Consider the following 21549-nt stretch of genomic DNA (forward strand, 5'->3'; position numbering starts at 1 on the left):
CTTTCCGAGAAACTCTATTGAGAAAATTTAGAGAACCGGTATCTGAGGCCGAATGCCGAACGGTTCTACTGCCAACATACGTTGCGCGTAAGGACCACCAAGCTAAGATACGAGAAATTATGGCACATTCGGAGGCATACAGACCTCTGTTTTCGAGTGGAACAGGAAAGGGAGTGACTAGTGGTGGTTAGGAGTACCCTCCGCCACGCACCGTATGGTGGCTTGCGGAGTATCTGTGTGGATGTAGAATCAATTAAGCGAAGGTTGGGGAGGGATGAGTTAGGTCTGATTGGGGGAGGATGTATGTCGCATCGAAATTCGTGGCCCGGCAGTGGGAGACCGTTGAAACTATTGGAAGAGGATATGTGGCTTGTGCAGGTAGATTGCTGGTCAGATATGTTGGTGTTGGCTTGTTGGCACGCCTGTACACTCTGGCGAGTGAGTGATTGTGCTGTTGAAGTTGAGTTAGTGAGTGTGTAGGAGGCACTGGACCAGTTCTAGAAATGTATCATCTGGTAATTCTGCTGTGTCATCAAAGAACACATTCAGTGTTAAAAAGCTTTCTAGTTCTCTCTTGCGAACAGAAACCATATAAAAATCTAATTTCTTTTTGAAGCTGGTTATTTTATTATTAGTATTGAAAACTGTAGTCTGTTTTCCTTGTAAAGATAACTTAAAATTCATTAATTTTTCGAAATATATGAGCCAAAAACAGCTAGTCTGAACAACCACGTCACGTCACTCAGGTGGTCTTTTAATTTAAAAGAAATGTCAGTCACAAAAGCTGGTTGTTCAGCTTTTATTTCGAATAATGTAGTTAAGATCTTACCCCCAAGACAACCATCTAGCCTCAGTATGGAATAGCAACGTTTTATGTTTGCTCCCATAATCACAATATTGAAAACAATCGGCATGATGTAACGTAACTGATTATATTCACTACTTCATCATGAACCAGTTTAAGATTTGGCCGCATCTACTTTATCACGTGTGCTTCTGTATGCAGGATACAACGGCTCTAACTACAGTTTTGTGGTGGTAAGTTCTATGGGAAGAAACTGCTACACACCCATGCTCGAGAGAGGACTGGAACATCAGACGGGGGCTTAGGGGGGGGGGGGGGGGGAGCCGCGTGAACCGTGGCAAGACGCAACAGACCGTGCGGCTACCCCGCGTGGCAACTACAGTTTGTTGCTTTACTTTTTATTAGGGTTTTATCAGTCATCGCCTTGGCCCCATACACACAAACATGGGTACAATAGTTCCAATCGAAATGGTTTATTTAAAAAAAAAATTATCGTGTTAAAAATTTTGTTCCCGGTAGTGTTGTTGACCGCGATGCACGCCTAAGTAAGTTCTTCAACTGAATGTTTATATGGATGTCGTACAGTCATCAGCAAAATGGCCAGATCAGCAAAATCAGTAGTCTCATTCATTTGCCAAACCAATTTGTTGTATTGAAGACGACCGGCTGCTTCAGTTAGATAATTTGATATAGCCTGCGAGATCTCGCTAATTCCACGCTAAACAGTCTCGTTCGAAAATGGCACTATAGAAAGATGCTTTGCAGGTTGTTCTGCGAGAGACAGAGGGAGAGACAGAGATAGAGAGAGGTAGAGGAAGAAAGCGTTAGCACGTCCTCTGCGTGTGTGTGTGTGATGACGAGTATCGAGTCGCCACTTACCTACTCGCCAGCGTTAAATTCCTTTATTTGTAGTTTTTGATCATAGCATTACTGTGGGATTATTATGCCGCTTGTCGCCACACTTTTGGCTACTACGCACTGAGAGAAAAAATGACTTTTATAAAACCAACATTGATACGAAGTTTATAAGAGCTTTTTTTCAGTGTGTGACAAGACTTAACGTGTTTTGTCTTTTAGGCTGACATTATTTTGGAGGAGCCCTCGCAGAGGGCTTGCACATCGCTTAGGCTCAGCGGAGCATTCTTTTGAGTATCGCTACTGTAGAGTGTCTGGAGAATTGAAAAAGTAGAGATACAAGTATTTGGATAATGCTGTGTTTATTGTTTATTTATTTACTGCAGTCATACAACTTGCTCTCCTCTATGTCCAAAGGTCGTACAATACATTAGGTACATTGTAATTTCTCTCAATAACAGTTTACATTTTAACCTAAACTCTAGTAAGACAATATGAAGATAAAATTTATTAAATAGAATGTATTAATATAGGGAAGCATATATAATGAGAGTGAATAACAAAACAAAATGTAAATGTATTACATAACGTCTTTCGTACTTTTTCTTGGTAAACTTCAGTTTTCAGCTACCTCGGTATATTTTAGAGATTTGCCCTCACCTGCACTTCAGCCACCTGCTCAATTCCTACCTATTTGTACACATACTTCTGATGTCAAACATTTTGTGACAGTAATTAATTGTGCAGTGCCTTATCGGCTCGGCAAAAATACCACCATCACAATTATTTGCAAATCGTGTTATTACTAATAATAACTATTTATTTATATTAAAATTAAATTGCAATTCATCAGAACAGAAAACCAGCCAAAATCACGTTTTTTCTTTAGTCCGCCTGCCGCGGTGGCCGTGCGGTTCTAGGCACTCCAGTCCGGAGCCGCGCTGCTGCTACGGTCGCAGGTTCGAATCCTGCCTCGGGCCTGGGTGTGTGTGATGTCCTTACGCTAGTTAGGTTTAAGTAGTTCTAAGTTCTAGGGGACTGATCACCACAGCAGTTGAGTCCCATAGTTCTCAGAGCCATTTGAACCATTTCTTTACTCCATAACTAGTTTCGGGCCGGGACCCATATTCAAATCATCCAGGTAGTCAAAGTGATATTTACAAAAAATACATTCTGAAGTGCAAAACAACAGTTTCAGAGCATGGAGATGCAGTTTAGAACTCAACTGCAGAGTAACTTGTTTTTTCTTGTGTCAGTACAATTATTATAAACATACAACGAAAAGAGTTCAGTGGGATGGTGTAAAAGCGGTTTCCTTTACGATAAATGAGTATATATAGATACTAGGTACCTAGTAACAAAGATCATTCAAAGAAATATTATTTGAATCATTCACGTAAATGAAATACATCAGTACAAACATAAACAATATATCGCTTACTCTCACATATGTTAAGGAACAAAACACGACAGTAAAATTATCCAGCTTTACAGCAACAGGGATAACCAAGGCAAACATTGCAGTTGAGTTATCGCTTGATGTTTTATATTACCTCTAGGAGTCTCATTATTACGTTTCTTAACTTCTAGTCAGGTTCGAGTCATGAACAGGATTAGTGATACAAAGGATAATTCACAGTTCGCAAGAAAGAGTTACGATTGTGTATTAATGTTTAGAGAGCTCTTTTCTATTACAGTTATTTAGGAGCTCAGTACTACATTGAGAAGTATTTGTGAATCGCAAAAAATAGAAAGAGAAGGAACATGTAGACAAGGCATCTCAAAGACACCAAAACTATACACAAGGAGCGTTCAATAAGTAATGCAACACTTCATTTTGTCGGCCAAATTCAATGAACAAAATGTGAAACATTGTAGGACATCGTGGATTGTTCCTGCTTCAGCTCCCATACTTTCATGAACTTCCGACAGGTATGTTTCTTTGAGTCATCAGTCATCTGATTGGTTTCATGCGGCCCTCCACGAATTCCTCCCCCATGCCACCTCTTCATCAAAGAATAGCACTTGCAACCTAAGTCCTCAATTATTTGCTGGATGTATTCCAATCTCTGTCTTCCACTGCAGTTTCTGCCCTCTACAGCTCCCTCTAGTATCATGGAAGTCATTCCCTCATGTCTTAACAGATGTCATACCATCATGTCCTTTTTCCTTTTCACTGTTTTCCACATATTCCTTTCCTCTTCGATTCTACGCAGAACATCCTCATTCCTTACCGTACCAGTCCACCAAACGTCTGTAGCACCACATCTCAAATGCTCCGATTCTCCTCTGTTCCGGTTTTCCGACAGTCCATGTTCCACTACCATACAATGCCGTGCTCCAAAAGTACATTTTCAGAAATTTCTTTCTCAAAGTAAGGCCTTTTTTAATACTAGTAGACTTCTCTTGGCCAGGAATGCCCTTTATGCCAGTACTAGTCTGCTTTTGATGTCCTCCTTGCTGCATTCGTTATTGGTTATTTTGCTGCCTAGAAAGCAGAATTCCTTGATCTACTTCGTGACCATCAGTCCTGATGTTAAGTTTCTCACTTTTCTCATTTCTGCTGCTTCTCATTACTTTCGCTTTTCCTCTGTACTCATTAGACCGTTCATTCCATTCCGCAGATCGTGTAATTTTTCTTCACTTTCACTCAGCATAGCAATATTATCAACAAATCCTTTCACCTTGAATTTTGATTCCACTCCTGAACCTTCCTTTTATTTCCATCATTGCTTCTTCGATGTACAGTTTGAACAGTAGAGGCGAAAGGCCAGATCCCTGTCTTACACCCTTTTTAATCTGAGCGCTTCGTTCTCGGTCGCCCGCTCTTATTATACCCTCTTGGCTCTTGTACATACTATATATTACCCGTCTCTCCATATAATTTACTCCTATTTGTCTCAGAATTTCGAACATTTTTCGCCATTTTACATTGCCGAACGCTTTTTCCAGATCGACATATCCTATGAACGTGTCGTGATTTTTCTTTAGTCATGGCTCCATTATCAACCGCAACGTCAGAATTGCCTCTCTGGCGCCTTTACCTAAATCCAAACAGATCGTCATCTAACATATAGTCAATTTTGATTTCTATTCTTCTGTATATTATTCTCGTCAGCAACTTGGATGCTTGAGCTGTTATGCTGATTGTGCTATAATTCTCGCACTTGTCAGCTCTTGCAAACTTCGGAATTGTGTGGATGATATTTTTTTGAAAGCCAAATGCTATGCCGCCAGACTCATACATTCTGCACACCAACGTGAATAGTCGTTTTGTTGCCACTTACCACATGATTTTAGAAATTCTGATGGAATGTTATATATCCTTTCTGCCTTATTTGATCTTAAGTCCTCCAAAGCTCTCTTAAATACTGATTCTAATAGTGGATACCCTGTCTTTGTTGTGGTCTGGAGTCCTGAGACTGGTTTGATGCAGCTCTCCGTGCTACTCTATCCTGTGCAAGCTTCTTCATCTCCCAGCAACTACTGCAACCTACATCCTTCTGAATCTGCTTAGTGTATTCATCTCTTGGTCTCCCTCTACGGTTTTTACCATCCACGCTGCCCTCCAGTACTAACTTGGTGATCCCTTGGTGCCTTCCGAACATGTCCTACCAACCGATCCCTTGTTTTAGTCAAGTTGTGCCACAAATTCCTCTTCTCCCCAATCCTACTCAGTACCTCCTCGTTAGTTACGTGATCTACCCATCTAATCTTCAGCATTCTTCTGTATTATCACATTTCGAAAGCTTCTATTCTCTAATTGTCTACTCTATTTATCATCCATGTTTCACTTCCATGCATGGCTACACTGCATACAAATACTTCCAGAAAAGACTTCCGGACACTTAAACCTATACTCGATGTTAACAAATTTCTCTTCCTCAGAAACGCTTTCCTTGCCGTTGCCACTCTACATTTTATATCCTCTCCACCTCGACCATCATCAGTTATATTGCTCCCCAAATAGCAACACTCATCTGCAACTTTTAGTGTCTCATTTCCTAATCTAATTCCCTAAGCAACATCCGATTTATTTCGTCTACGTTCCATTATCCTCGTTTTGCTTTTGTTGATGTTCATCTTATATCCTCCTCTCAAGAGACTGTCCATTCCGTTCAACTGCTCTTCTAGGTCCTTTGCTGTCTCTGACAGAATTACAATGTCATGAGCAAACCTCAAAGTTTATATTTCTTCTCCATGGGTTGTAATTCCTACTCCAAATTTTTCTTTTGTGTCTATTACTGCTTGCTCAATATACAGATTGAATAACAATAGGGGATAGGCTACAACCCTGTCTCACTCCATTTCGAACCACTGCTTCCCTTTCATGATCCTCGACTCTTTTAAGTGCCATCTGGTTTCGGTACAAATTGTAAATAGCGTTTCGCTCTCATATTCGACCCCTGCCACCTTCAGCATTTGAAAGATTCCAGTCAACATTATCAAAATCTCACTGTAAGTCTACAAATGCTAGGAACGTAGGTTTACCTGTCCTTAACCTATCTTCTAAGATAAATCGTAGGGTCGGTATTGCTTCACGTGTTTCGTCATTTCTACGGAATCCAAACTGGTCTTCACCGAGGTCAGCTTCTTCCAGTCTTTCCATTCGTGTGTAAATAATTCGTATTAGTATTTTGCAGCCGTGACTTATTAAACTGATAGTTCGGTAGTTTTCACATCTTTCAACACCTGCTGTCTTTGGGAATGGAATTATTATATTCTTCTTGAACTCTGAGGGTATTTCGCATGTCTCATACATCTTGCTCACAAGATGGTAAAGGCTATCAGTTGCTCTAATGGAACATTGTCTATTCCTGGGGCCTGGCTTCGACTTAGGTCTTTCAGTGCCTCGTCAAACTCTTCAAGCAGTATCATATCTTCAGTTTCATCTTCATCTACGTCCTCTTCCATTTCCATAACACTGTCTACAAGTACACTGCCCTAGTATAGACCCTCTATGTACTTCTTCCATCTTTCTGTTTTCCCTTCTTTGCTTAGAACTGGTTTTCCATCTGAGCTCTTGATATTAATGCAAGTGGTTCTTTTTCCTCCAAAGGTCTCTTTAATTTTTCTGTAGGCATTATCTTACCTCTAGTGATATATGCCTCTACATCCATGCATTTTTCTCTAGCCATACTTGCTTAGCCATTTTGCACTTCCTGTCGATTTCACTTCTGAGGCGTTTGTATTCCTTTTTGCCTGCTTCATGTACTGCATTTTTTAATTTTCTCCTTTCATCAATTAAATTCAGTATCTCTTCTGTTATCCAAGGATTTCTACTGGCCCTCGTCTTTTTAGCTACTCGGCCCTCTGCTACCTTCACTATTTCATCTCTCAAAGCTATCCATTCTTCTTCTACTGTATTTCTTTCCGCTGTTCTTGTCAAATGTACTCTACTAATGTTCCTGAAACTCTCTATAACCTCTGTCCTTTTAGTTTATCCAGGTTCCACTTCCTTAAATTCCTACCTTTCTGCAATTTCTCCACTTTTGATCTACAGTTCATAACCAATAAATTGTGGTCAGAGTCAACATCTGCCCCTGGAAATGTCTTACAATTTAAAACCAAATCTCTGTCTTACCATTATGTAATCTCTCTGAAACCTTCCAGTGTCTCCAGGCCTCTTCCACGTGTACAACCTTCTTTCATGATTCTTAAACCAGGTGTTAGCTATGATTAAGTTGTGTTCCGTACAAAATTCTACCAGGCGGCTTCGTCTTTCATTCCTTACCCCCATTCCATATTCACCTACTACTTTTCCTTCTCTTCCTTTTCCTACTATGCAATTCCAGTCACCCATGACTATAGAATTTTAGCTCCCTTCACTATCTGAATAATTTATTTTATGTCATCATAGATTTCTTCAACCTCTTCGTCTTCTGCAGAGGTATTTGGCATATAAACTTGTCTTACTGTGGTAGGCTACAATAATGCCTTCACTAAGCTGTTCGTGGAAGCTTACCCGCGCTCCTATTTCTTTTATTCATTACTCAACCTACTCCTGCAGTACCCATATTTGATTTTGTATCTATAGCTCTGTTCACCTAACCAGAAGTCTTGTTCCTCCTGCCACCGAACTTCAGTAATTCCTACTATATCAAACTTCCACCTATCCATTTCCCTTTTTAAATTTTCTAACTTACCTGCCAGATTAAGGGATCCGACGGTCTACACTCTGATCCGTCGTGCGCCAGTTTCGTTTCTCGTGACAACGACGTCCTCCTGAGTATTCCCAGTCCAGAGATCCGAATGGGGTACTATTTTACCTCCGGAATATTTTAACCAAGAGGTCGCCATCATCATTTAACCATACAGTGAAGCTGCATGCCATCGGGAAAAATTACGGCTGAATTTCCCCTTGCTTTCAGTCGTTTTGCTTCATGTTACAAGGCCGAATCAGTCAATCATCCAGCAGACTGTTGCCCCTGCAACTACTGACAAGGCTGCTGCCCCCCTTGAGGAAAAACACGTTTCTCTGTGGTTGCAGCTACGGTACGACTATCTGTATCGCTGAGGCACGCAAGGCTACCCACCAACGGCAAGGTCCATAGTTCCTTGGGGGGGGGGGGGGGGGGGAGAGGGGGATACCCTGTCTCCTCTAAATCGACTCCTGTTTCTTCTTGTATCACATCAGACAGATGTTCCCCCTCGTAGAGGCCTTCAATGTACTCTTTCCGCCTATTCGCCCTCTCCCATGCATTTAACAGTGGAATTCCCATTACACTCTTAATGTTACAACCCTTGCCTTTAATTTTGTCGAAGGTTGTTTTGACATTCCTATATCCTGAGTCAGTCCTTCCGACAACCATTTGCTTTTCAATTTATTCACATTTTTCATGGAGCCATTTCGTCTTAGCTTCTCTGCTCTTCCTATTTATTTCATTTCTCAGCGACTTGTATTTCGGTATTCTTGAAGTTCCTAGAACATTTTTGTACTTCCTTCTTTTGTAGATCAACTGAAGTACACTGAAGCGCCAAAGAAGCTGGTATAGGCATGCATATTCAAATAGTGAGATATGTAAACACGCAGAACGCGGTACTGCGGTCGGCAGTACCTATATAAGACAACAAGTGTCTGGCGCAGTTGTTACATCGGTTACTGCCGCTACAATGGCAGGTTATCAATATTTAAGTGAGTTTGAACGTCGTGCTATAGTCTGCGCACGAGCGATGGGACGCGGCATCTCCGAGGTAGCGATGAAGAGAGGATTTTCCCTTACAACCATTTCATAAGTGTACAATGAATATCGGGTATCCGGTAAAACATAAACATCCGACATCGCTGTGGCCGGAGAAAGATACTGCAAGAAAAGGACCAACGACGCCTGAAGAGAATCGTTCAACGTTACAGAAGTGCAACGCTCCCGTAAATTGCTGCAGATTTCAGTGCTGGGCTATCAAAAAGTGTCGGCGTGCGAATGATTCAACGAAACATCATCGATTAGGGCTTTCGGAAGTGAAGGCCCACTCGTGTACCCTTACTGACTGCACGCCACAAAGGTTGACGCCTCGCCTGGGTCCGTCAACACCGACACTGGACTGTTGATCACTGGAAACATATTTCCTGGTCGGACGAGCCTCGTTTCAAACTGAAACGAGCATATGGATGTGTACGGGTATGGAGACAACTTCATTAATCCATGGATCCTGCCTGTCAGCAGGGGACTGTTGAAGCTAATGGAGGCTCTGTAATGGTGTGGAGCGTGTGCTGTTGGAGTGATAAGGGACCCCTGATACGTCTAGATACGACTCTGTCATGTGAAACTTACGGAAAGCATCCTGTCTCGTCATCTGTATCAATTCATGTCCATTGTGCATTCCGACGGACTTGGGCAGTTCCAGCAGGACAATACGACACCCCGCACGTCCATAATTGCTGCACAGTGGCTCCAGGAACGCTCTTCTGAGTTCAAACACTTCCGCTGGACACCAAACGTTCCAGAAATGAACATCATTGAGCGTATTTGGTATGCGTTGCAATGTGTTGTTCAGAATAGGTCTTCCCCCCACCCCCCTGTATTCTAAAGGATTTATGGACAGCAGTACAGGACTGATGGTGTCACTTCCCTCCAGCACTACTTCGGGCATTAGTCGAGTCCATTCCACGTCGTGTTGCGGCACTTCAGCGTGCTCTAGGGCCCTACACGATATTAAGCAGGTGTGCCAGTTTCTTTGGCTCTTCAATGTATTTCTTCTGTTACCCATGGTTTTTTCGTAGTTATCTTCTTTGTACCTATGTTTTTCTTTCCAGCTTCTGTGATTGCCCTTTTTAGAGGTGTTGATTCCTCTTCAACTCTACTGCCTACTTATTGCTGTATCTGTAGCCTTAGAGAACTGCAAGCGTATCTCGTCTTTCCTTAGTACTTCCATATTCCACTTCTTTGCGTATTCATTCTTCCTAACTAATTTCCTAAAGTTCATCCTACTCTTCATCACTACTACATTGTCATCTGAGTCTATATCTGCTCCTGGGTACGCCTTACAATCCAGTATCTGACTTCGGAATCTCTGTCTGACCCTGATGTAAGCTAACTGTAATCTTCCCATACAACCAGTCCTTTTCCAACTACACCTCCTCCTCTTGTGTTTCTTGAACAGCATATTCGCTATTACTAATCGAAATTTATTACAGATCTCAATTGTTCTTTCTCCTCCCTCATTCATAGTCCCAAGCCCATATTCTCCTGTAGCCTTTTCTTCTACTCCTTCCTCTACAACTGCATTACTGTCACCCATGACTTTCAGATTTTCATCTCCTTTTACATACTGTATTACCCTTTCAATATCCTCATATACTTTCTCTATCTCTTCATCTTCAGTTTGCGAAGTCGGCATGTAATGCTGAACTACTGTTGTCGATGTTCGTTTGCTGTCTATTCAGATAAGAACAACCATATCACTAAACTGTTAACAGTAACACACTCTCTGACCTACGTTCCTATACATAAAGAATCCTTCTCCCATTATACCATTTTCTGCTGCTACTGGTATTGCCTATTCTCAGCTGATCAGAAATCCTCGTTTTCTTTCCATTTCACCTCACCTTAGATTGAGTCTTTGCATTTCCCTTTTCAGATTTCCTACCTTCCCTACCACGTTCAAGCTTCTAACAGTCCACGCCCCGAACGCGTAGAACGTGTCGTTCCACTGGTTATTCACTCTTGAGCGATCCCCACGCAGCCGCGTGGGATTAGCCGAGCGGTCTCAGGCGCTGCAGTCATGGACTGTGCGGCTGGTCCCGGCGGAGGTTCGAATCTTCCCTCGGGCATGGGTGTATGTGTTTGTCTTTAGGATAATTTAGGTTAAGTAGTGTGTAAGCTTAGGGAGATACTGGATTGTAAGGCGTACCCAGGAGCAGACATAGACTCAGATCACAATATAGTAGTGATGAAGAGTAGGCTGAAGTTCAAGACTTTAGTCAGGAAGAATCAATACGCAAAGAAGTGGGATACGGAAGTACTAAGGAATGACGAGATACGTTTGAAGTTCTCTAACGCTATAGATACAGCAATAAGGAATAGCGCAGTAGGCAGTACAGTTGAAGAGGAATGGACATCTCTAAAAAGGGCCATCACAGAAGTTGGGAAGGAAAACATAGGTACAAAGAAGGTAGCTGCGAAGAAACCATGGGTAAAAGAAGAAATACTTCAGTTGATTGATGAAAGGAGGAAGTACAAACATGTTCCGGGAAAATCAGGAATACAGAAATACAAGTCGCTGAGGAATGAAATAAATAGGAAGTGCAGGGAAGCTAAGACGGAATGGCTGCAGGAAAAATGTGAAGACATCGAAAAAGATATGATTGTCGGAAGGACAGACTCAGCATACAGGAAAGTCAAAACAACCTTTGGTGACATTAAAAGCAACGGTGGTAACATTAAGAGTGCAACGGGAATTCCACTGTTAAATGCAGAGGAGAGAGCAGATAGGTGGAAAGAATACATTGAAAGCCTCTATGAGTCTGAAGATTTGTCTGATGTGATAGAAGAAGAAACAGGAGCCGATTTAGAAGAGATAGGGGATCCAGTATTAGAATCGGAATTTAAAAGAGCTTTGGAGGACTTACGGTCAAATAAGGCAGAAGGGATAGATAACATTCCATCAGAATTTCTACAATCATTGGGGGAAGTGGCAACAAAACGAGTATTCACGTTGGTGTGTAGAATACATGAGTCTGGCGACACACCATCTGACTTTCGGAAAAGCATCATCCACACAGTTCCGAAGACGGCAAGAGCTGACAAGTGCGAGAATTATCGCACAATCAGCTTAACAGCTCATGCATCGAAGGTGCTTACAAGAATAATATACAGAAGAATGGAAAAGAAAATTGAGAATGCGCTAGGTGACGATCAGTTTGGCTTCAGGAAAAGTAAAGGGACGAGAGAGGCAATTCTGACGTTACGGCTAATAATGGAAGCAAGGCTAAAGAAAAATCAAGACACTTTCATAGGATTTGTCGACCTGGAAAAAGCGTTCGACAATATAAAATGGTGCAAGCTGTTCGAGATTCTGAAAAAAGTAGGGGTAAGCTATAGGGAGAGACGGGTCATATACAATATGTACAACAACCAAGAGGGAATAATAAGAGTGGACGATCAAGAACGAAGTGCTCGTATTAAGAAGGGTGTAAGACAAGGCTGTAGCCTTTCGCCCCTACTCTTCAATCTGCACATCGAGGAAGCAATGATGGAAATAAAAGAAAGGTTCAGGAGTGGAATTAAAAAAACAAGGTGAAAGGATATCAATGATACGATTCGCTGATGACATTGCTATCCTGAGTGAAAGTGAAGAAGAATTAAATGTTCTGCTGAACGGAATGAACAGTCTAATGAGTACACAGTATGGTTTGAGAGTAAATCGGAGAAAGACGAAGGTAATGAGAAGTAGTAGAAATGAGAACAGCGAGAAGCTTAACATCAGGATTGATGGTCACGAAGTCAATGAAGTTAAGGAATTCTGCTACCTAGGCAGTAAAATAACCAATGACGGACGGAGCAAGGAGGACATCAAAAGCAGACTCGCTATGGCAAAAAAGGCATTTCTGGCCAAGAGGAGTCTACTAATATCAAACACCGGCCTTAATTTAGGAAGAAATTTCTGAGGATGTACGTCTGGAGTACAACATTGTATGGTAGTGAAACATGGACTGTGGGAAAACCGGAACAGAAGATAATCGAAGCATTTGAGATGTGGTACTACAGACGAATGTTGAAAATTAGGTGGACTGATAAGGTAAGGAATGAGGAGGTTCTACGCAGAATCGGAGAGGAAAGGAATATGTGGGAAACACTGATAAGGAGAAGGGACAGGATGATAGGACATCTGCTAAGACATGAGGGAATGACTTCCATGGTACTAGAGGGAGCTGTAGAAGGCAAAAACTGTAGAGGAAGACAGAGATTGGAATACGTCAAGCAAATAATTGAGGACGTAGGTTGCAAGTGCTACTCTGAGATGAAGAGGTTAGCACAGGAAAGACAGGAAAGGAATTCGTGGCGGGCCGCATCAAACCAGTCAGTAGACTGACGACCAAAAAAAAAAAAAAAAAAAAGCTTAGGGACTGATGACCTTCGCCGGTAAGTCCCATAAGGTTTCACACACATCTGAACATTTTGAACATTTAGATCCCCACACAAAGTAATCGCACACTGTTAGATCAGGTGATCTCCGTGGCCCGCTAGGCTGCCACAAGACTGCCCTCTGCTAACAGCTCTGTCAGGCCTGAAGATTGTGTAAGTGTGCTCCAAGGTTCGGCTGGGTGTGTGGGCAGTTGCTCCATTCTGTTGGAAGTAATTGTAGGTCTTTTCTTCCTCCGTTAATGTTGCGACATATTCACGTCCAATCAAAAATGGTTCAAATGGCTCTGAGCACTATGGGACTTAACATCTATGGTCATCAGTCCCCTAGAACTTAGAACTACTTAAACCTAACTAACCTAAGGACATCACACAACACCCAGTCATCACGTCCAATCGAATCGACTTGTCTGGACCACTTTTATTTGCCCCACCCTGTACATCTAGGTAGATAACGGCTTCCTATCCTTGATGTTTTTACTGTTATAATTTGAGTGCTACGAAAGTATACCATCCCAGTGCTACGGCACAATGATTTATCAAAAGCGCATCTCTTTGGTGCAATGTGGATATTAAATATCACGTAATTGCATCTGTAATTACACTCTTTACATTTATATATGGAAGTGCCCCCAACACTTCGAACCCGTTGGCGGCTTTAGCGGAGGAGCAAAGCGGACGTGCCATGCGTTATCGCCTGCAGCGCGGGCACGCCCTCCTTGTTTGCTTTCTTCGGCCGACACTAACGTGATGCCGTAGCGCGGCAACATCATGACGAATCAATACCGAAAATCAACTCTGAGATTTGTTTTAGAATCGACTTTACTAGACCAGAAATGGAGAGGACAAGATCCCAGCTGCCAACATCATCGGCCGGCCGCTGTGGCCGATCGGTTCTAGGCCCTACAGTCCGGAACCACTGCTGCTACGGACGCAGGTTGGAATCCTGCCTCGGGCATGGCTGTGTGTGATGTTCTTAGGTTAGTTAGGTTTAAGTAGTTCTAAGTTCTAGGGGACTGATTACCTCAGATGTTAAGTGCCATAGTGCTCAGAGCCATTTAAACCATTTTGAGCCAACATCACAGCATTGTGGCGCGTGCCCCCGGACTCCAACCGCGTGCTGATGTAGTCGACGCCGTAGAGCTGCTACTGCCACAGCTCTCGCGGCAGAGTAGAGACACGATGCGATATAACGTCAGTCCCCGTAGATTAACGGGAAAAAAAACCTGAAAAATTTCCGAAAAGGCGTTCCTGGCGTTGTGCGATTCCACTTATGCGAACTCGTGCAATTGATGATTTTTATTATTAATATTGTATTGTTAACTGCCCGTATTTGCAGTAGTTCTTAATTCTTCTCTCGTTCGCATAGCACACACCACTGATTGCGATGAAATATTTTAGTTAACAGTTTTTTTCTTACGCTGTTGTCTCGTTGCTAGGGAATTGTTGTACTGGTATGCAGAGAGATCCAGAGATACTCTTTGATTCAGACTTTGTAAGATGGCGTCGTAATACGAAACTATTTTAAAGTTCTCAACTAATGACGTGAATATTTGCACTTCAATGAAATAGTCTTTCATGAGTAGTCGTTGATTTAGTTATTTATCAAACTATTTAATAATGTAGTCCACACCAGTTATTTAACTGGTAACGAACAGTTTATTGTTATTTTGTCACTAAATATTTATAACTCCCGCACCACACACACACGGAATAGTTTAGTTGGCTCAAATGGCTCTGAGCACTATGGGGCTTAACATCTATGGTCATCAGTCCCCTGGAACTTAGAACTACTTAAACCTAACTAACCTAAGGACAGCACACAACACCCAGTCATCAGTCATCACGAGGCAGAGAAAATCCCTGACCCCGCCGGGAATCGAACCCGGGAACCCGGGCGCGGGAAGCGAGAACGCTACCGCACGACCACGAGCTGCGGACCAATAGCTTAGTTAAGTCAGTCCGATTGAGTTACAGTTTCTTGGCAATTACCACAGCTCAAAACTTTAGCGTAATTGTTTTATCTTCATGATGTCGTGTACTTGTGTCCTGCTCAAGACTAATTGCGTGTATTCTTTCATAGAATGTTCACTTCTCCTTACGGTCCAACTAATTTAAAGTCAAGTCCAATGTTCACTAATTCCGTTATTAGATTTCAATTAACCCGTAGTGCACTGTTAAATGAGTCTATCTGTTCCTGTCTCAGTTCATGAAATCAGTTTCTTAAGCCGTGAATCCCGTCACGCAACAAACACTTCTAAACTCGAAAACAATCTCGTCACGATTCGCAATCTCAATAATTCAGATCAGAACTGCTCTCGTACGTCTGCACTGGATGAGTTCTAGCAAGCGACTTCTTCTGTGGAAGAGCATTGTAGGTGCATTGAATTTCTTCGTTGCGCTTACAACTGTCTTCCACATAAAAGTTATCTCTGATGCCATTACTTTGGACTTAACTTTTGAGATATTAATTTCACATTTGTCACACGGGTATTTGTCCATTGCTGAAATACGATGTTTCTTCTTTCTCTTTCGCTAACAGATATGCTCAGTGGTGTACAATGTAGTTGTTGACAAAACTCTTTCGTGTTAGCTCATCGCCAAAGATGTCGTAACTGCCAAGATAACTTTCCCTACTCCATGTTCTTTCTTAGTTGACTTTAAGGTGGTCGTTGGGGCGTTACAGCATCCACTCTTCGATCATAATTCATACGGTGTACGTGAAACTTATTAACGACGCTACATGAGTCAGGATCCTTTGAGACATGAAACGACTACGCTTCTGCCACGCAGACGAAAATTTTAACAACGTCGAGGTTGCTCATGCCGGACTGTGAGTGCGGACTACACTCATATTCGAACTATCATTCGAACTTCGGCGACAGACGTCGTGGCGGCATTCCGTCCCTACACTACAGTACGCGAACACTTGGCAGAAAAGTGGAGCCAATTTACGACGTATCCGGTTGTTAGCGGAGTACAACATGTGCGCACTGAAATCCGAAGGCACGTACCATCATACCTTCAAATGGGAGGCTGCTGTCCGGTTTTATTTATGACGGCTAGTCTAAAAAGGTTCCGGATACTGTAAGAAAAAGCCCTTACGTTCCGAGTGCCGCCAGCGTCGTGTCACACAACTTCCACCGCAAAACGTGGCACCTCCACCGCCGCCTACAATCTTCCCAGTTACTCTCTCGGGGGCGCTCGCGACGTCTCCGTCTATCTAAGCGCGTCAGACCGATGTTGCAGTAGTGGAGTGGCCCGACGCAGACCGACACCGGGCCGGTCAGCCAGACTGTCCAGTGGCAGAACTCCGTCCAATATCGTCGACACCACCGGACAATGCAGGCGCCGCCGCCAGCAGGTTAGCAATCGATACACTTATCGTACCAACACGTGAGTCAATGCCATCACCCGACACGGAAGGCCAGATACGAGAAAAGCGCTCTCCGATACGCCGAAGCCGGCCGGGGTGGCCGAGCGGTTCTAGGCGCTACAGTCTGGAACCACGTGACCGCTGCGGTCGCAGGTTCGAATCCTGCCTCGGGCATGGATGTGTGTGATGTCCTTAGATTTAAGTGGTTGTAAGTTCTAGGGGGCTGATGACGTTAGAAGTTAAGTCCCACAGTGCTCAGAGGCATTTTGATACGCCGAAAACGGCGCCGTAGGACCACGGCAGTTCCCACATACAGGGTGTTTCAAAAATGACCGGTATATTTGAAACGGCAATACAAACTAAACGAGCAGCGATAGAAATACACCGTTTGTTGCAATATGCTTGGGACAACAGTACATTTTCAGGCAGACAAACTTTCGAAATTACAGTAGTTACAATTGTCAACAATAGATGGCGCTGCGGTCTGGGAAACTCTATAGTACGATATTTTCCACATATCCACCATGCGTAGCAATAATATGGCGTAGTCTCTGAATGAAATTACCCGAAACCTTTGACAACGTGTCTGGCGGAATGGCTTCACATGCAGATGAGATGTACTGCTTCAGCTGTTCAATTGTTTCTGGATTCTGGCGGTACACCTGGTCTTTCAAGTGTCCCCACAGAAAGAAGTCACAGGGGTTCATGTCTGGCGAATAGGGAGGCCAATCCACGCCGCCTCCTGTATGTTTCGGATAGCCCAAAGCAATCACACGATCATCGAAATATTCATTCAGGAAATTAAAGACGTCGGCCGTGCGATGTGGCCGGGCACCATCTTGCATAAACCACGAGGTGTTCGCAGTGTCGTCTAAGGCAGTTTGTACCGCCACAAATTCACGAAGAATGTCCAGATAGCGTGATGCAGTAATCGTTTCGGATCTGAAAAATGGGCCAATGATTCCTTTGGAAGAAATGGCGGCCCAGACCAGTACTTTTTGAGGATGCAGGGACGATGGGACTGCAACATGGGGCTTTTCGGTTCCCCATATGCGCCAGTTCTGTTTATTGACGAAGCCCTCCAGGTAAAAATAAGCTTCGTCAGTAAACCAAATGCTGCCCGCATGCATATCGCCGTCATCAATCCTGTGCACTATATCGTTAGCGAATGTCTCTCGTGCAGCAATGGTAGCGGCGCTGAGGGGTTGCCGCGTTTGAATTTTGTATGGATAGAGGTGTAAACTCTGGCGCATGAGACGATACGTGGACGTTGGCGTCATTTGGACCGCAGCTGCAACACGGCGAACGGAAACCCGAGGCCACTGTTGGATCACCTGCTGCACTAGCTGCGCGTTGCCCTCTGTGGTTGCCGTACGTGGTCGCCCTACCTTTCCAGCACGTTCATCCGTCACGTTCTCAGTCCGTTGAAATTTTTCAAACAGATCCTTTATTGTATCGCTTTTCGGTCCTTTGGTTACATTAAACCTCCGTTGAAAACTTCGTCTTGTTGCAACAACACTGTGTTCTAGGCGGTGGAATTCCAACACCAGAAAAATCCTCTGTTCTAAGGAATAAACCATGTTGTCCACAGCACACTTGCACGTTGTGAACAGCACACGCTTACAGTAGAAAGACGACGTACAGAATGGCGCACCCACAGACTGCGTTGTCTTCTATATCTTTCACATCACATGCAGCGCCATCTGTTGTTGAAAATTGTAACTACTGTAATTTCGAAAGTTTGTCCGCCTGAAAATGTACTGTTGTCCCAAGCATATTGCAACAAACGGTGTATTTCTATCGCTGCTCGTTTAGTTTTTATTGCCGTTTCAAATATACCGGTCATTTTTGAAACACCCTGTACATGTGGATGGCGAACTGATCCTGGAGAACGCCGACCAGGAAGCTGACATCGTTTCTCCATCCTTGCAGAATAGACGGCGGGAAGGGGGGGGGGAGGGGCGGGACACCGAGTCCGTCTGGCAGTCCTCTGCGGCGAACAGTGATCACCAAGAGGGTTCCGAAACCGACTGCAAAGCCACTCGGTCCCTCCCTATCGACCACCATGACCTCATGGAACACGAACGGACTCCCGCGCCCACGTCATGGGCCGAGGACGTCGCGACTGGCTAGGTCACCGATCCAGGGTTTGCTATGATCTGAACAACACCGGGAGGCCCGCGGTCGGCGAGCTGTGACGTAACTGCCGACGTGCGCTTCTCTCCATCATCACCATGGATAACCCTGCCCAACTACCGCACTGCCACACTTATCGCCTGGTCACGATTAATATCAACACGATTAGCTCTTCTGCCAAGATCCAACTTCTGAGATAAACAATAAGGCCCACAGGAGTCGACTTTGTATTCCTGCAAGAAGTGCAGACGATCGGACTTCCGAAGTGTTATGGCTATGCAACGTACGTGACGTCTTGTCGTCCCACAAACAGCGGTGTTGACATTTTAGTGCGTGACGGTAGCAAAGCCACCTACATCACATATGTTCCGGCTACACAAGGATTAGCGGTCACGGCTCTTGAAACCAGATGCGTTAATGATAATTAAATAGACACCCTAGCTGCAAGCAGGCGTTGATGCACTTCATTGGGGACATGTTGAAAATGTGTGCCCCTATCGGGACTCGAACCCGGGATCTCCTGCTTACATGGCAGACGCTCTATCCATCTGAGCCACCGCGGGCACAGAGGATAGTGCGTCTGCAGGGACTTATCCCTTGCACGCTCCCCGTGAGATCCACATTCCCAACATGTCCACAACACTACGTTCGTAGTGCGCCTAATACACTCCTGGAAATGGAAAAAAGAACACATTGACACCGGTGTGTCAGACCCACCATACTTGCTCCGGACACTGCGAGAGGGCTGTACAAGCAATGATCACACGCACGGCACAGCGGACACACCAGGAACCGCGGTGTTGGCCGTCGAATGGCGCTAGCTGCGCAGCATTTGTGCACCGCCGCCGTCAGTGTCAGCCAGTTTGCCGTGGCATACGGAGCTCCATCGCAGTCTTTAACACTGGTGGCATGCCGCGACAGCGTGGACGTGAACCGTATGTGCAGTTGACGGACTTTGAGCGAGGGCGTATAGTGGGCATGCGGGAGGCCGGGTGGACGTACCGCCGAATTGCTCAACACGTGGGGCGTGAGGTCTCCACAGTACATCGATGTTGTCGCCAGTGGTCGGCGGAAGGTGCACGTGCCCGTCGACCTGGGACCGGACCGCAGCGACGCACGGATGCACGCCAAGACCGTAGGATCCTACGCAGTGCCGTAGGGGACCGCACCGCCACTTCCCAGCAAATTAGGGACACTGTTGCTCCTGGGGTATCGGCGAGGACCATTCGCAACCGTCTCCATGAAGCTGGGCTACGGTCCCGCACACCGTTAGGCCGTCTTCCGCTCACGCCCCAACATCGTGCAGCCCGCCTCCAGTGGTGTCGCGACAGGCGTGAATGGAGGGACGAATGGAGACGTGTCGTCTTCAGCGATGAGAGTCGCTTCTGCCTTGGTGCCAATGATGGTCGTATGCGTGTTTGGCGCCGTGCAGGGGAGCGCCACAATCAGGACTGCATACGACCGAGGCACACAGAGCCAACACCCGGCATCATTGTGTGGGGAGCGATCTCCTACACTGGCCGTACACCACTGGTGATCGTCGAGGGGACACTGAATAGTGCACGGTACATCCAAACCGTCATCGAACCCATCGTTCTACCATTCCTAGACCGGCAATGGAACTTGCTGTTCCAACAGGACAATGCACGTCCGCATGTATCCCGTGCCACCCAACGTGCTCTAGAAGGTGTAAGTCAACTACCCTGGCCAGCAAGATCTCCGGATCTGTCCCCCATTGAGCATGTTTGGGACTGGATGAAGCGTCGTCTCACGCGGTCTGCACGTCCATCACGAACGCTGGTCCAACTGAGGCGCCAGGTGGAAATGGCATGGCAAGCCGTTCCACAGGACTACATCCAGCATCTCTATGATCGTCTCCATGGGAGAATAGCAGCCTGCATTGCTGCGAAAGGTGGATATACACTGTACTAGTGCCGACATTGTGCATGCTCTGTTGCCTGTGTCTATGTGCCTGTGGTTCTGTCAGTGTGATCATGTGATGTATCTGACCCCAGGAATGTGTCAATAAAGTTTCCCCTTCCTGGGACAATGAATTCACGGTGTTCTTATTTCAATTTCCAGGAGTGTAGATGTTTGCCCATCATACTCATTACTAGTGGCAGATTAATCTACCAAGTCCCGTACGAGTTCGGGCATAGCGTGTGCGTTCGCACAAGAAGGTGAAAGGCCGGGAACCCATATTTTTTAACTATATATGGCGGTAGTATCTGTTCCCGAAAGAACAGTTACCGTGGATGACCATGCAGCTTTGCTAGAAATGAAATGATAATTAAATGGACACCCTAGCTGCAACCAGGCGTTGATGTACTTCATTGGGGACATGTTGAAAATGTGTGCCCCGACCGGGACTCGAACCCGGGATCTCCTGCTTACATGGCAGACGCTCTATCCATCTGAGCCACCGTGGGCACAGAGGATAGTGCGACTGCAGGGACTTATTAGTTAACTATATTAGTTAAATATGGCTTCCCGGCCACTGACCTTCTTGTGCGAACGCACACGCTATGCCCGAACTCGTACGGGACTTGGTAGAGTAATCTGCCACGAGCAATGAGTATGAAGGGCAAACATCTATTAGGCGTACTACGAACGTAGTGTTGTGGACATGTTGGGAATGTGGATCTCACGGGGAGCGTGCAAAGGATAGGTCCCTGCAGACGCACTATCCTCTGTACCCGCGGTGGCTCAGATGGATAGAGCGTCTGCCATGTAAGCAGGAGATCCCGGGTTCGAGCCCCGATCGCGGCACACATTTTCAACATGTCCCCAATGAA

General features: G+C 44.8%; 1 non-coding gene across 1 annotated transcript; it reads right to left on the reverse strand.

The window, feature by feature from the left end:
* Positions 1 to 21109: 21109 nt before the first annotated feature.
* On the reverse strand, positions 21110 to 21184 carry Trnat-ugu. The gene has a single exon. It is a non-coding gene; the product is annotated as a tRNA-Thr (tRNA).
* Between the last annotated feature and the right edge of the window lie 365 nt (positions 21185 to 21549).

The sequence above is a fragment of the Schistocerca piceifrons genome, chromosome 5 (assembly GCF_021461385.2).
Source record: "Schistocerca piceifrons isolate TAMUIC-IGC-003096 chromosome 5, iqSchPice1.1, whole genome shotgun sequence".
NCBI classification, from domain to species: domain Eukaryota; kingdom Metazoa; phylum Arthropoda; class Insecta; order Orthoptera; family Acrididae; genus Schistocerca; species Schistocerca piceifrons.